Consider the following 13,161-nt stretch of genomic DNA (forward strand, 5'->3'; position numbering starts at 1 on the left):
GGTAAACGAACACTAGAAAATGAGTGAGAAAGCAGACTTGCTTTCTCACTCATTCTCTAGTGCTTGTTTACCCACCATATTTACTATATTTATACTAAGCAGCTATATATTACAGCACAGAAGACCAGTTTTACTGTTACTGTTCTATTTAGTATGTTACTGTTATAAATAAGAGGCATGGTGTAACAGTGGTTACCATTACTGTCACACAATATGGTTGCTGGTGGAGTTGACATATTTGTCACATGCTCGTCAGTAACGTATCTATAATGGGTGCAAGATGAATGGTGCCTCTGAGTCAAAGAGGGCCTTACCACACACCATGCAAGAAAATAGATACCGCAGTATACCTTCAGAGGGAACCCCTGTGCCATCTTCTGGGTGATATCTTCAGAAAAATGATGCTACTATATTTAAACACTCTAGCACTGTGCCAAAGCTTTAGCTTCATTCTGTGTATGTGCCATCTTCCCAAATATAACACAGAAAATGGTGCCATTGGCAGAAAGTGTGGGGGATTCTGCATGAAAGGTTGGACTGGCGCTGCACTTGTCCCCCATAGGTGTTAATATGCCTCTGATGCTCATTTAAGTTCTCTGGGTTCCCATAATTATTGCCATGATCCAGACATACAGTACTGAAATATCAATTGGCTTCTGGCTTAATTGGCTGTGTTTTTGTGTGTATGCAGTAGTGAAATTACATAGTAAGTTTCACTTAGAGAGGGAATGTTGGCCTGAATAAATTTCTTTAATTGCACAGTGCTGTGAAATACGTGCATTGCACATTTTCAGCATTTATATACATATTAAAATCATAAGCTTATATTAGAGAGTTTTAGATACAGTATTATGCACAGGTTGTACTACATCTACACACAAGTTCATTTTTCTGGTTTTAACAAACATAAGTGATAGTACCATGGGCATAACTAGCATTGGTGCAAGGAGTGCAGCTGTTATGGGGCCCATCTTCCTTGTCAAAGTTACATGTGTTATATACATTTTTCACCATTGGTTGGTACATAGGGGCTCTTAAAAACTTTTGCTGCGGGACTCTTAATACCTAGTTACGCCCCTGGATATTACCATCCCCAATCCACAAATATATTCACAGATAAACACAGGTGAAAGGGGAGTTCCAGTTGTCTAGAAACCACCACCGCCACCACCACCACCTTGGTCAACAACTCAAATCATGACCAAAATAGCAGTAGTACTGGATTTAATAATATTGTACTACTGCTGTGATCATAACTTGCAGTGTATGGTACAAAACTGAGCTGTTACATATGCCCAGCTTAGATGGACTGATCCTCATACCTCATTTATCAACTTATTGTAATCACTGGCCCTGTACATGTCTGAAGAATTACATACTCTGCACTTTCTATGAGCCAGACTATAGCTTGTTAAGTGCTAGTTATGTTTATGAGCAGGCCACATGTGCTTTAAAATCTAGCATTTGAAAAAACCACCCCCTACCCATCTACAAAACCTGCCTTAGCCCCTGATAAATTGCAAATGGATCCTAAAAGTCCAAACGTGCATTATGTGGAAACTGAGAGCAGGAATATATACTAAGATTAACAATAGTTTTGGTTATAAATATGCATTCAAAAGACAGCAATAAATACTAAGGGCAGCTCAGATGCCCCTTTCCTATAAATGCCTATAGGCTGTCGAAGCTGGATTATTGACTGAGACAAGATCAGTTTAAAATTGAATCACAGCGACGCCATCTTGCGACTGGCCGCAAGACGCCATCTTGGAAATGAGATCGCAAGACGCCATTTTGCGAATTGCTGCCTAAGCGCCATTTTAGATAAACTCACACTTTAGTACATGTGGCGATATTACTATTAGCATCATGCGATTGCATCTGTGACCATCGCAATAAGTTACGGCGATTCATCAAAAGCCCATTTCATGACTTTACGTAGTTTGGGTGCTCTGAATAAAGTGTGTGTATTATTATAATTCCCCTAAAGGATATATTTCAGAAATGGCTGTACAGTATGTCAAAATTGTATTGTATTAGCTAAACAGAGCAAATGGCCACGTGACAACTAGCCTGTGAATACAAGCTTCATGGACATAACGTCTGCTCTCACTCCAGGTGGCCCTGCTCGAATACAGCAAGAGGGTCATTTGTAGCACCTTACATTAGCAGGCTTCCTACAATAAAATACCTTCAAAGCCAAGAGTGTTATCTGAGGTTTGGGTCTTGTAGCTGTGCTAATTTGCATCCACACAGTCCCTGGGAGAACAAAGACCAGTATTTTGGAGCCTGAAAAGGGTGGGGGCTGCTGGGGCATGAGCAATTCATGGAACTATAATGCTCAGCATTCCACACTGCTAGGGATAGCTGACAGGGAAGAAGTGCTCCCCATGTCGGTCTATGGTGGTCTCCCTCCACACAGATTCTCTAAGACTTCAGATCAGCGTTATCTCTGTGCTCTAATGAATTCACGTGCCTGTAGAGGCTCATGCTATAATTGCGTAATCACTGTGAGTTTAAGTGAGATTTAAGTGCACCATTTCTCATACACATATTAATACGCACAATTGCGCTGTTAACTTGTCGCATATTAGCGAATGCATAAGACCCTGTATGAAAACGCTGAATATTAGCTCCATGCACACGCATCTGCCCCAAGTTAGCTAGCGTCTTTACATCCAACCCCACATACTCACACACTACATATTCACATACAAGGTTCCATAAGCTGTAAGGTATAAGATTCAAGTATGCACATTTACTATAATTGCTAGAAATAAAGATTATTTCGTAACTAAGGTTTTATACGTGATAAGTAAGCCATGTTTGGTATTGTACTGATGCGGACTCATTTTACAGTATTCTGGTAATATCGATGGAGAGATCGCAACAAGCATTCTCAACTTATGGACCGCAGAGACTTCAAGCAACAAAATGTACATTATATGAACAACTGTTAGGATTTGCATGGGGCGGGAAACCAGAGACCACCAGTTGTTAGAGGCTGGATCGTGTCTATTTGAACCAACCTGTTAAATGCCTGATAACATATGCCCTCTCCTTTAGGACCAATGGTGTTAGCAACAAACTTCTCTATTGTGTTGTTTATTTTTTGGGGGTATAAAGATGTGTGCTCTGACCCTGGGTTCCTAGTCTTTGTGCTGAATGCTGATTGACGAGGGTTTTCTTGCTGATGCCTAACATCTGGACCAGAGAGCGCTGCGTATGTATAATTGTACATGGGTCTGTATAATCTCTTTGCGCTAAGATTTTATGAGGATCATAGCGTGTAACTGCTGTACTTTTACTTGAATAATAATTTGTGCTTTGGAACCACAGTTTCTAGCTCTGGAGTCCTTATATACTATATGACTGCGTACGCAAATTAGCATCATCCTTAGAGGTTTATAGGCAGGATATTAGAAGGTATAGGCAGGGGTATATAGAGGTTCAAAGGCAGTATCCTTAAGGCATATTCCTAACCATATATTCCTGCCTTGTAAAATCCATCTGTCAGCCATTGTATAGATAGAGGATAGTGGTCAATGGCTATTGGTTGAAGAATACAAAAGTGCCTGAAGACATCATAAAAAACCTAACCATCTAAAGAATTACTCAAAAAGAAAGGCCATAAATACACTGACTGACCAATATGTGAGGATCATTGCAATATCCTTTCTGTGCACAATTAGCATTGGCATCCCTGCTCTTTCCTTCTCCTTACAATGAGTAGTCATAACCATACAGTATTAGAATACAATTGGTTTTTTTTTCAATCATCATCCATATACTGTAATTGATAGATTTTGCGGTTATCAGAAATGCATCTAATCTTCCTCAATCATTTTTATCTACAACAGATTTGATGTTATTTATTTGTGTAACATGTGTACACATCTACCTTTAAATGTGTTTCATTTCACAAAGGAAAATGACAGGGCTTTAAAGATGAAATTGTAAAATCAATTACAACCTTGAACCTTTTAACAAAACATATTTTTGTTCTTATATCATCCCGCCACAAAACAGAGATTATAATAATCCCCTCTCCTTTAGAAATGTAAAATTAATTAGAAATGATAACAGAAAAATCAAAAGTTTCAACAAAACACAGATTTTCCCAGTGCTATTGTTCAGAAACATAATATTAACATAACCACTTGATCCAATCAATTATCTTAACCGGAAAAGAATAAAAGTGTCTGAATTTTTTTCCTTTATTCTTGATAGTTTTTTTAATTTTCTTAAATAGCTGAAATACATTACAGAGAGGAAGGCTTCATTCTATAGATTTTCAAGGGCAAACAAATGATTTGTAGAATGGGTATTCCAAATGCTTGATTTCATAAAAAAAAAAACAACCTTAGTCAGTAAGATATACAGTATCTACTTTTTTATATAAAAAATTGGCAGGAATAACATAGGTGGATATCAGAACTAATGTGTCTTAAGTTGGCTATACACGGCACAATATACGTGCCGATCCGACGGATCGGCACGATGTAGCTGCTATATCGTGCCGTGTATGGGCACGATATCGTACCTGATATCGTACTGCGCGCTCCCGCGGGGTTGTACATCGCATCCCCAGGTCTTCCTGCATAACCATCTGACCTGGGATGCGATGTACGATCCCATTCAAATAGTGGAGGGGGGAGCCGGCATATCGTGCGGTCTGCGGGGACCACGCGAATGCCGGCAGTGACAGCGCGATCCATCTGCTGACGGATTGGCAGTCGCACTGCACGGTGCATCGCACAGTGTATGGCCAGCATTAGTGTCAGATGTACTAAGCTCTGGAAAGTGATACATTGTTAAGTGATAAACTACCAACCAATCAGCTGTAACTTAACTGTAATTTTTCACACACAGCCTGAAGGCAGTCAGGAGCTGAGTGGGTAGTAGTTTATCACTCTCCAATTTATCACTTTCCAGAGCTTAGTACATTTCCCCCTAATGTCACCCTGTTTACATGCGAAATATTCTGGAACATCATTTTTTATACTCCAAATAAAGGTCAAGTTATAAATATATACTTACTATTAATAAAACACAAACTCACTCCTTGATGCAGGGCTCATAAGGACCCCACCTGCCTTCACCACTAATTAGAGACAGAGGCATAGCCAGAATTTTGTGGGCCACATAGCAACATTTCAAAAGGGGCCGCTGCCTTATAGTACGCCCTATTTAATTTTATGCCTTAGTCCATTGGATGCAATATAGTCATGCCCTACTTCACTTTATACCACACACTGCCCCCAATTCATATTACGCCATTTTGTAGTGCTTCCAATTCACTATATGTCACACTGTAGTGCTGTCAGTACATATTATGCTACATATTCTCTTCAGGTGATATTATTACACAGCGTGTCCCTAGTACATATTATAGTGTGATACCCCTGAAAGTGTATTGGCCAGTTCATAGGAATACATGGTAATGGACATATAGAATGCATTGTCTTTTAATATAATGTCAATTATAATAGCGTACACAAGTTTAATGTAAAAGAATGCCAATCATATATAAACATGTATGAGCTGTTTGATAGGTGTATATATATATATATATATATATATATATATATACAGTGCCTGTAGACAAAACATGTCCAGTTGATGTGTATATGGAATGCCCCCCAATGGAGAAACAGTGGAACCCGCTGCCCACTCTGGACACAGGGATCCAGTGGGCCAGTTGGCATGCGGCCAGGGGCAGGACATTGCTGCCGCAGCAGAGGGGAAACCTTCTCCCTCTGAACTTATCAGGGGGCCATAAGAAAGAGCGGCGCATGCAGTTGGTGGGAAGAGGTCCCTGCATGCGACCGCTGATATATAAGGGACCCGCTGAGGCTGCTGGGAGAAGGGTGCCTGAGGTAAGCCAGCCATGAGGAAAGTGCTGCACTTACCAGAGAGCAGGACTTACCGGTGCCCGCTGTGTGGACCCATTGCAGCCGGAAGGTGTCAGCAGGGATACAGACAGCCAGAGAGCTTTGAGGACGCTAACGGCAGGAAGCTGTACAGGCGGGAGCCGCCCAGATACCTCCCCTGGAGCTGATGACTGACAGCCGGGGGCCAGCCTGCAAGAGGGACCGCTGTACGGGTCCTCTAGGGTGCTGAATCTGCTAAACTGATCCACAGGAGAGGTCTGTAAAAAATAAAACCAGCACCACCCAACACTACTACTTCAGTCATAAGCTGTCAGTTATATAGAACCAATAGCTTTCCCTCAAGGGCCAATCCTCACTGCAATATAACTGTTAGGGCCGTGGGGGTCCTGTATCTTCTGTTGAGGAGACTGAAGAGCAGCTACTATAAGAGCCCAGGATAGCTTTTGCCCCATCACAGACGACTTCAGTGAAAATAGTCAAACTACTCGTTGCTGCAGGAAGGTACTATTACTATATATAACCTGAGAAACAGAGTGCAGGTCCTGTCCATTTATCATAGAGGAAAGGTGTATTAAAGCTGCATTATTATTAACATCAGTTGTAGACTACTAAAGAAATCCTCAAACCCGGGTTTGCAACATAGAAGTCCACAACTACATTGGCTGATAGCATCCTTTAGTGAAGTAATATTATTGACAACATTGTTTCTTCAGTAATAGGATATTGTGAGCAACCTACTTAGCTTCTAATGTGCACCAACGTAACAGGTTACTGGCCAGAGGTTAAGTTACTTAAGGGACATTCTGGGACTTACACTGTATATTAATTCAACCTGGTATGAGAGTAGAGTCATTATAATTGTTGCATATAGAAGCATCAAGATATTTCGTTAACCCATTTATTTCACAGCTCAAGAAAAAAGCGTTCCTGATCAACAAAGCTTCAGCGAATGTATGCGCGAACTGTTGTTATCACTATTGTTGTATTTGTATTTGTAACAAGAGTTATAAGCCAAAAAGTTATTTGCTTACATTTATTGCTTTTCTATGCAATTTATTGCAACTAAATAAACTAATCTTAGCAAATCTAGTGTTTCCCCATGTCAGTACCTGCCCAAGTGTCCATCCTTCACTTGTTTGCCTGAAGAGATCAGAGTGGACATCTCTGGAATAACTTTCAACTCTGAGTGTGTTACAGTAGTGGCTCCAGTATTTATATTATACCATATTATAGTGCCCCAGTTGATTTAATGCTACACTGTAGTGCCCACAGTTTATATTATGTCATACTGTAGTGCACCCAGTTTACACTGTACCATTACAATGCCCCAAGTATATATTATGCCTCATTACAGTGCCCCAGTTCATACTATATAACATTACCATGCCTTCCAGTTCATATTATGCTAATTAAATTACTCAAATTCAGATTATACCCCATTACAGTACTCCCAGAACATTACAAATTCAACTATACATACCTCTTACATTTACAACATCCATTGTGCATAAAAGTCTTGTAAGGGATTATGGGCCTGATTCACTACAGATCGCAGCTGCGATTATGCATGCAATCGGCCGATTGTTGTGTTCTGCACATGTGCATGCATCGCAGTGTGCTAATTGGCCAGTGCGATCGGGACTGTGATCGCAGTAACTATGCAGACCCATTGCAGAGTGATTGACAGGAAGTACCGTTTGTGGGTGGTGACGGGTGTGGTCAGCAAAACACAGGCGTGCCAGTGCGTTTGAATGCTGTTGCAGGGGCATGCATAAATTATCCACTGTGATGCCTTTCGCAGCCTGAGTACTCATAGCATGCAATGAAGTTAGAAATTCCTGAGCAAGGTCACAGGTTGTGCAAGTGTACGTGAGGCTGCAGTGGTACTCTGTGTTACTGATGGTTTTGCAGTCTTGCTAAGGATTACGGATGTGTGTAAGGTAAAGTGGGCATCCTTATATTGTGCTGCGACAGCATAGCGATCACAATGGAATAGCATATAATCGCAATGAGACCGTGTGCACAAGCGCTATGGCAATCGCAGTTGCTATCCATAATGAATCAGGCCCCGTATCCCATTGACCTCTTATCCTCAATTTATGTGCCAATGGCGACACTTCAAATGCTCTATCCTAATTATCAGCTTTTGAATCTTATACAGCAACCCCACATCTGCAGGGCCTGCAGAGAAGATTGCAGTTTATAATAAGTGCAAAGACAGTGGATGAGAGGGTGGTGACAAACCAGCTCCTACATCCTAATGCAGAAAATTCCACTTTGGAAGGAGATGTTTTAAGTGTCAGCACACAGTCCATTTCTGGGACAACCCTAATATCATAATCCAATCCCCAACCCAGCTCACTTCACACAGACTGTAATCAGAACTAGACTGGGTAAGTCCCTGGTGGGCACCACTGCCTGGGGGCCTCCTCCTTCTTTATGGGTCTGGTTTCAGATTTTGCTCTCAAATAATACATTGTTAGTCTACCAGTGGGTCAGTTACTTGACCGAGCAAGACCACGGACTGGTGGCTGACATGGGTTTCTACCACTGCATTTCCCACAATGGGACCATCATGTACCAGTCCAACACGAACTGTAATCAAGGAGAAGTCTACTACAAAATAGTGCCAGACTCACTGGTTAGTTCATTTGTGCCTGTTGGGGTGAAACCAAAGTGCGGAAGATGGATCAGCTCAGTATGAAGTTTTACTGAGAGGGAGAGACCACAACCTATATGAGTGCTGATGTGTCATCTTTTCAGGCTGGGCCAAATAGACTGACACAATTGCTTAGCAGGCATTTTTGGGAACTTGTTAAAAACTTACCTGCATCTGGGGTCCCCTCACACACTGGGCATCTTAGCAATGGCACCCCCTTCACCCATTATATTTAAGCCCATGTTTAGGGAAATATAAATGAGCACCAAGCTGCCTTTCAAAATAAGTGATTGTTACAGTGTAGAGAGGAGATTCAATATCTAGACTCTTGATAGTAAAGCCTGTGCAGTTTCCACACTGTTCATCAACTCCAGCTAGTAAAGTCTGTGCAGTTAGCCACTGCAATAGTATACAGTATCCATACTGTTTAACCACTACTCTCATATACAGGTTCCACATAGCTAATATGTGTCAGCTTGCAAAGCCTGTGCAGTTACTACTGCTGTCCTGTGCGATTGCAGTCTGCTATCATTCCCATATACACTACCTGCATGCATTTTTTTCACTATTTGCAGAGTGCAAATTCATCACCTGCGTGTATTCATTCACAGCTTGCAGAGTGCACATCCATTATTTGTGTGCATTACCACTCTTAGGGGTATATTTACTAAGCAGTGTTAGGAGACAGAGTGAAAAGTGATAAGAAAGTGATAAGGTGCCAGCCAATCAGCTCCCAACTGTCATCGCACAGGCTGTGTTTGAAAAATGACAGTTGGGAGCTGATTGGCTGGCACCTTATCACTTTCTTATCACTTTTCACTCTGTCCCCTAACACTGCTTAGTAAATAGACCCCTTAGACTACGTAGTTCTCAACCTATACCTGTGTGTGAATACCAACCTTCACGAGCAGGGTGTCAGCTCTTACAATTGTCCAAAGTCACTTCATAAGCAGAGACTACTTCTGTACACTTGACTGCAAGCTCCTCCAGCAAGTGTCTTCTTTCATTACAGGTCAGGATATAAGTTACTTCTAGCTTAGTGCTTCATCCTGACTTCCATTCTTGTTATGTTCTCATACCTGTGTCATTACTGTATGAGAAGAGCATCATTGAATCTCCTAACTTCATTCACTCCAGCTCCAGTGTAATAATCAGCACACAGTGTGTCAGAAATAGCATACAGAGATATAGCAATGGGAGTCCAAAACAATATACACCAGTCAGATGCACAGGAGGTCTCTGAGTACAGAGTTATGTAGCAAGCAGGCAGGGAGATGGGCAAAGCAAGGTCAGAAGAGTAGGCTAGGTCATTACACAGTGGTATCACAGTGAGGAGTCAGCAGGATAAATGTCAGGAATTAGCCAGAGGTCAGAACCCGCAACAATCACTCAAAAAATATAGACATCTCTCTATATTCTTTAATATTGTTTGTGACCGACCAACAATTTAAGTCTATATGGGAATATGAATCCCAAGTCCCTTCTGCTTACTTTGTATTTAATCTGATCTAATCTATTTTTGTAATTAACATTAAACACTTTGCTCTGCTGAAGTTGTTGCAGTCATGAGTTTAGTACAAATGACATGAACAGATAAATGTATGGAAAGAACAGGCACAAAAGCATAGTACACCTGGTAAAATGGGTCATGGTATCAGGTTCCATTAGTAGCAAATTTATGGACTACTGGAACATCAGATATAATATCTGAATAAATCCACTGTACAAGTGTAACACCTGCTGGCATCAGTGAGATGAAACATGATGGATATGTAGCATTGCATTCTAATCTCCTACAGTATATTTATGTTAAACCACTTGACAAGCTCAGTGTATAAAAGCTAAGCAAGGATTCATGGTTCTTGTTTTCTACTGTATATTGTTTAAGATCATGGGTCACCATGAAAATATAACCACCCTTCCAGCATCAATCACATCTCATTTAAAGATTAAAATACACATTTGGTTTCTGGACCCTAAATGTGATCATTTACTGAATGAGATTGGTACAGTCCTGATGTCTTCTTATTGGTTTTGTTTTATCACCAGGCCGTTCTGCATTCTACAAAAACCTCAAATTATATTGGTACAAATCTAATGACATAACATTGTAGCAGGATACTAATTGCCTCCCAAGAGTAGACCTTTGTCTTTTTTCATATGTGCTACAGAAGCAAAAAGCAGCATTTTTTGGACAGATGTAACCTTAGGAGAGATCTCTCAGACAAAAGCAGACTTGCTGGCTAATCACTACATAATGGCTAAATATGTATTTCTATCCCAGACGTGAAAAAGGTTAAGCATGCTCTATAAAAATGCACTGTACTATGAATACATTTCACACAGATATGTTTTACTATCGCAGCAATTTGATGAGTAATGTGTTTCTGCAGCTGTATGGTGAGGTCATCACCTCATCTCAGAGGGCAGAATGTAGGGGCCAACAGCAGAGACATTTAGGTTTAAATAGAGAACTCAAATAAACCCATTTAATGCCATTAAATTTAGCATGGTTTTGCCATTTCTTAGAGTTTTGGTATTATTCCTCCTGCTAATAGTAAGAGGGTAAGCATAAAATATGCACATTTACTGTATACTGCCAACAAAACAGCTTACTGTATGCATAACTGATGGTTGTGCAACCTTAAGCTTAATGAAGCAGTAAGGGTGTGTTCACGTATTTGCAACTAAAATGGACAGTCAAAGTCAACAGGTAAGCTTCCCAAGTAGATGTTAGTAGCAGTCTACAGTACTGCATTGCAGACCAGTGGTAAACTGGTGCAAATAGTAGAGAAAGAGGTTGATGGCAGCATAAGAAACCAGAGGCACATCCACATCGTGATACAAAAAAAGTGAGATGTGTGGCCACGCCAGGGCCGTAGGAAGCGCCACCAGGCCCAGGTAAAGAGGGGCCATGGTCTAATTGCGGGAGCAGTGGCCACGCCTCCTTGAGAAAAAAAAGAAACACTTTTGCAGTGCAGCGCTCTGGGGAGGGGGCGCTGTGAACACCTCAGCCTGGCGCAAAGCCGGGGGGGCATGATCAGTGTGATCGCTCCCCCCATCAGGCATAGGAGATTGCTTGCGGCTGCTAAACTGCAATCTCCCACTGCAGCCCAGCACACAGCGTGTGCTGGACTGCTGTGAGGGAAAAAGGAGGGAGGGGGTGGCGGCACCGGACCCGGGCCCCCGCCGGGCCCCTCTTGAAACCCGGGCCCAGGTAAATTGTACCCACTTCCCCCCCCTCTTGGCTCCCCTGGGCCACACTCCCACATCATGAGGTCATATCCTCTTTTTGGATGTGATCTCATTATGTTGGGGCATGACCCAGATCGAACAGAGTCCTGGTTCGGATCTGTTGCCAGTTCGAAACTCAGATTTAAAAAACAAACTTGGGTCTTGCATTCAGACATTTTAGCTGTTTTTAATTGATTTTTATCCAAAACCAAAACAAGAAGATGAATCCAGATCCAAAACCAAAACACGGGGTTCCACACACATCTCTATTTAATACATATGGTGATAAATTAGTGATGCAGTAATCTTCTAAAATTTGACCTTTTTAGAGGATATGCCACATTTTAACCTTTGATACATTTTGCCCTATGTCCTTAAAACAATGCTGAGATACAGCTATCAGGAATACGCAAATAGGTTACTAAGTAAATACATTTAGGTTGTTGTACTCAAACCTCTGTATATGTAAGGGCTGCCCTATAAGTCCCTACTGCTCTTTCATTTCCATCCACACCTTTAATATTTCCTCTCTGTTTTCACAAAGTAAATAGTGCCAATGATGTACATATGATGTATAAGCACGCACCTACCATTCATTATAACAACATCCCGAAGAGAAGTGAAATAGAGCATGAATGTCACATTTAGTTAGGAATAAACACTTCAATTATTTCTTGTATATTATTTAACTTAATGCCAAGCTATGTCTTTACTTGCTGTTATATTAGGAGTTAACCTAGAGCATATTGAGGAATCAATAAAGTGCAGTCATCTTAAGCATGAAGTATCTAAAAGGTATACTGTAGTACTCAGATTATTATTTTTAAGTGAAGGCTGTGAATCTTGACAAAGTAATTCTCTAACTTTGAAAAAGTTATTAGAATTTACATTATTGTAATACATTTGTCAGTCATTTTGAATTATGTAGTTATCTAGCATATTGCTCTTTGTTATAAACTATCTATAAAATGTGAAAACAGTTTGCTACCATTGGCTAGTGCTTCCATAAAGATATTTTACACAGTACATGTCTAAAGGTAAACGTAAATGTATTCACTGTTCACAATACAATTATGTAGACAATACTGTTCACTTAAATCTGTGGTTCATCCCTTTTGTACATAATGATAGGGCATAAATGGCATGAAAATAAAGTGTTTATCACTAACATGGACAATTAATGTGAGTATTAGTATTGCCTGGTTAATAGAGTTGAAAATATAGCAATAACTGGGGGAATAGGTCTTAGATGTACAAAACAAGTTAGGGCAGCATAGATGGTGTATTTGTTAGCATTACTGCCTCACAGCAGTACGGCCCTCACTGTGTGGAGTTTGCATATTCTCCCCATGCTGCATGGTTTTCCTCCGGGTA

At 40.8% G+C, this 13,161-nt stretch overlaps 1 protein-coding gene across 3 annotated transcripts in view; it reads right to left on the reverse strand.

Moving 5' to 3' along the window:
- Positions 1 to 13,161, reverse strand: part of NRG3 (neuregulin 3) — a 944,800-nt gene that overhangs the window by 536,456 nt on the left and 395,183 nt on the right. The gene's annotated exons all lie outside the window — the stretch shown is intronic.

This window comes from Taudactylus pleione, unplaced genomic scaffold (genome assembly GCF_031769625.1).
Source record: "Taudactylus pleione unplaced genomic scaffold, aTauple2 ptg001314l, whole genome shotgun sequence".
Classification (NCBI taxonomy): domain Eukaryota; kingdom Metazoa; phylum Chordata; class Amphibia; order Anura; family Myobatrachidae; genus Taudactylus; species Taudactylus pleione.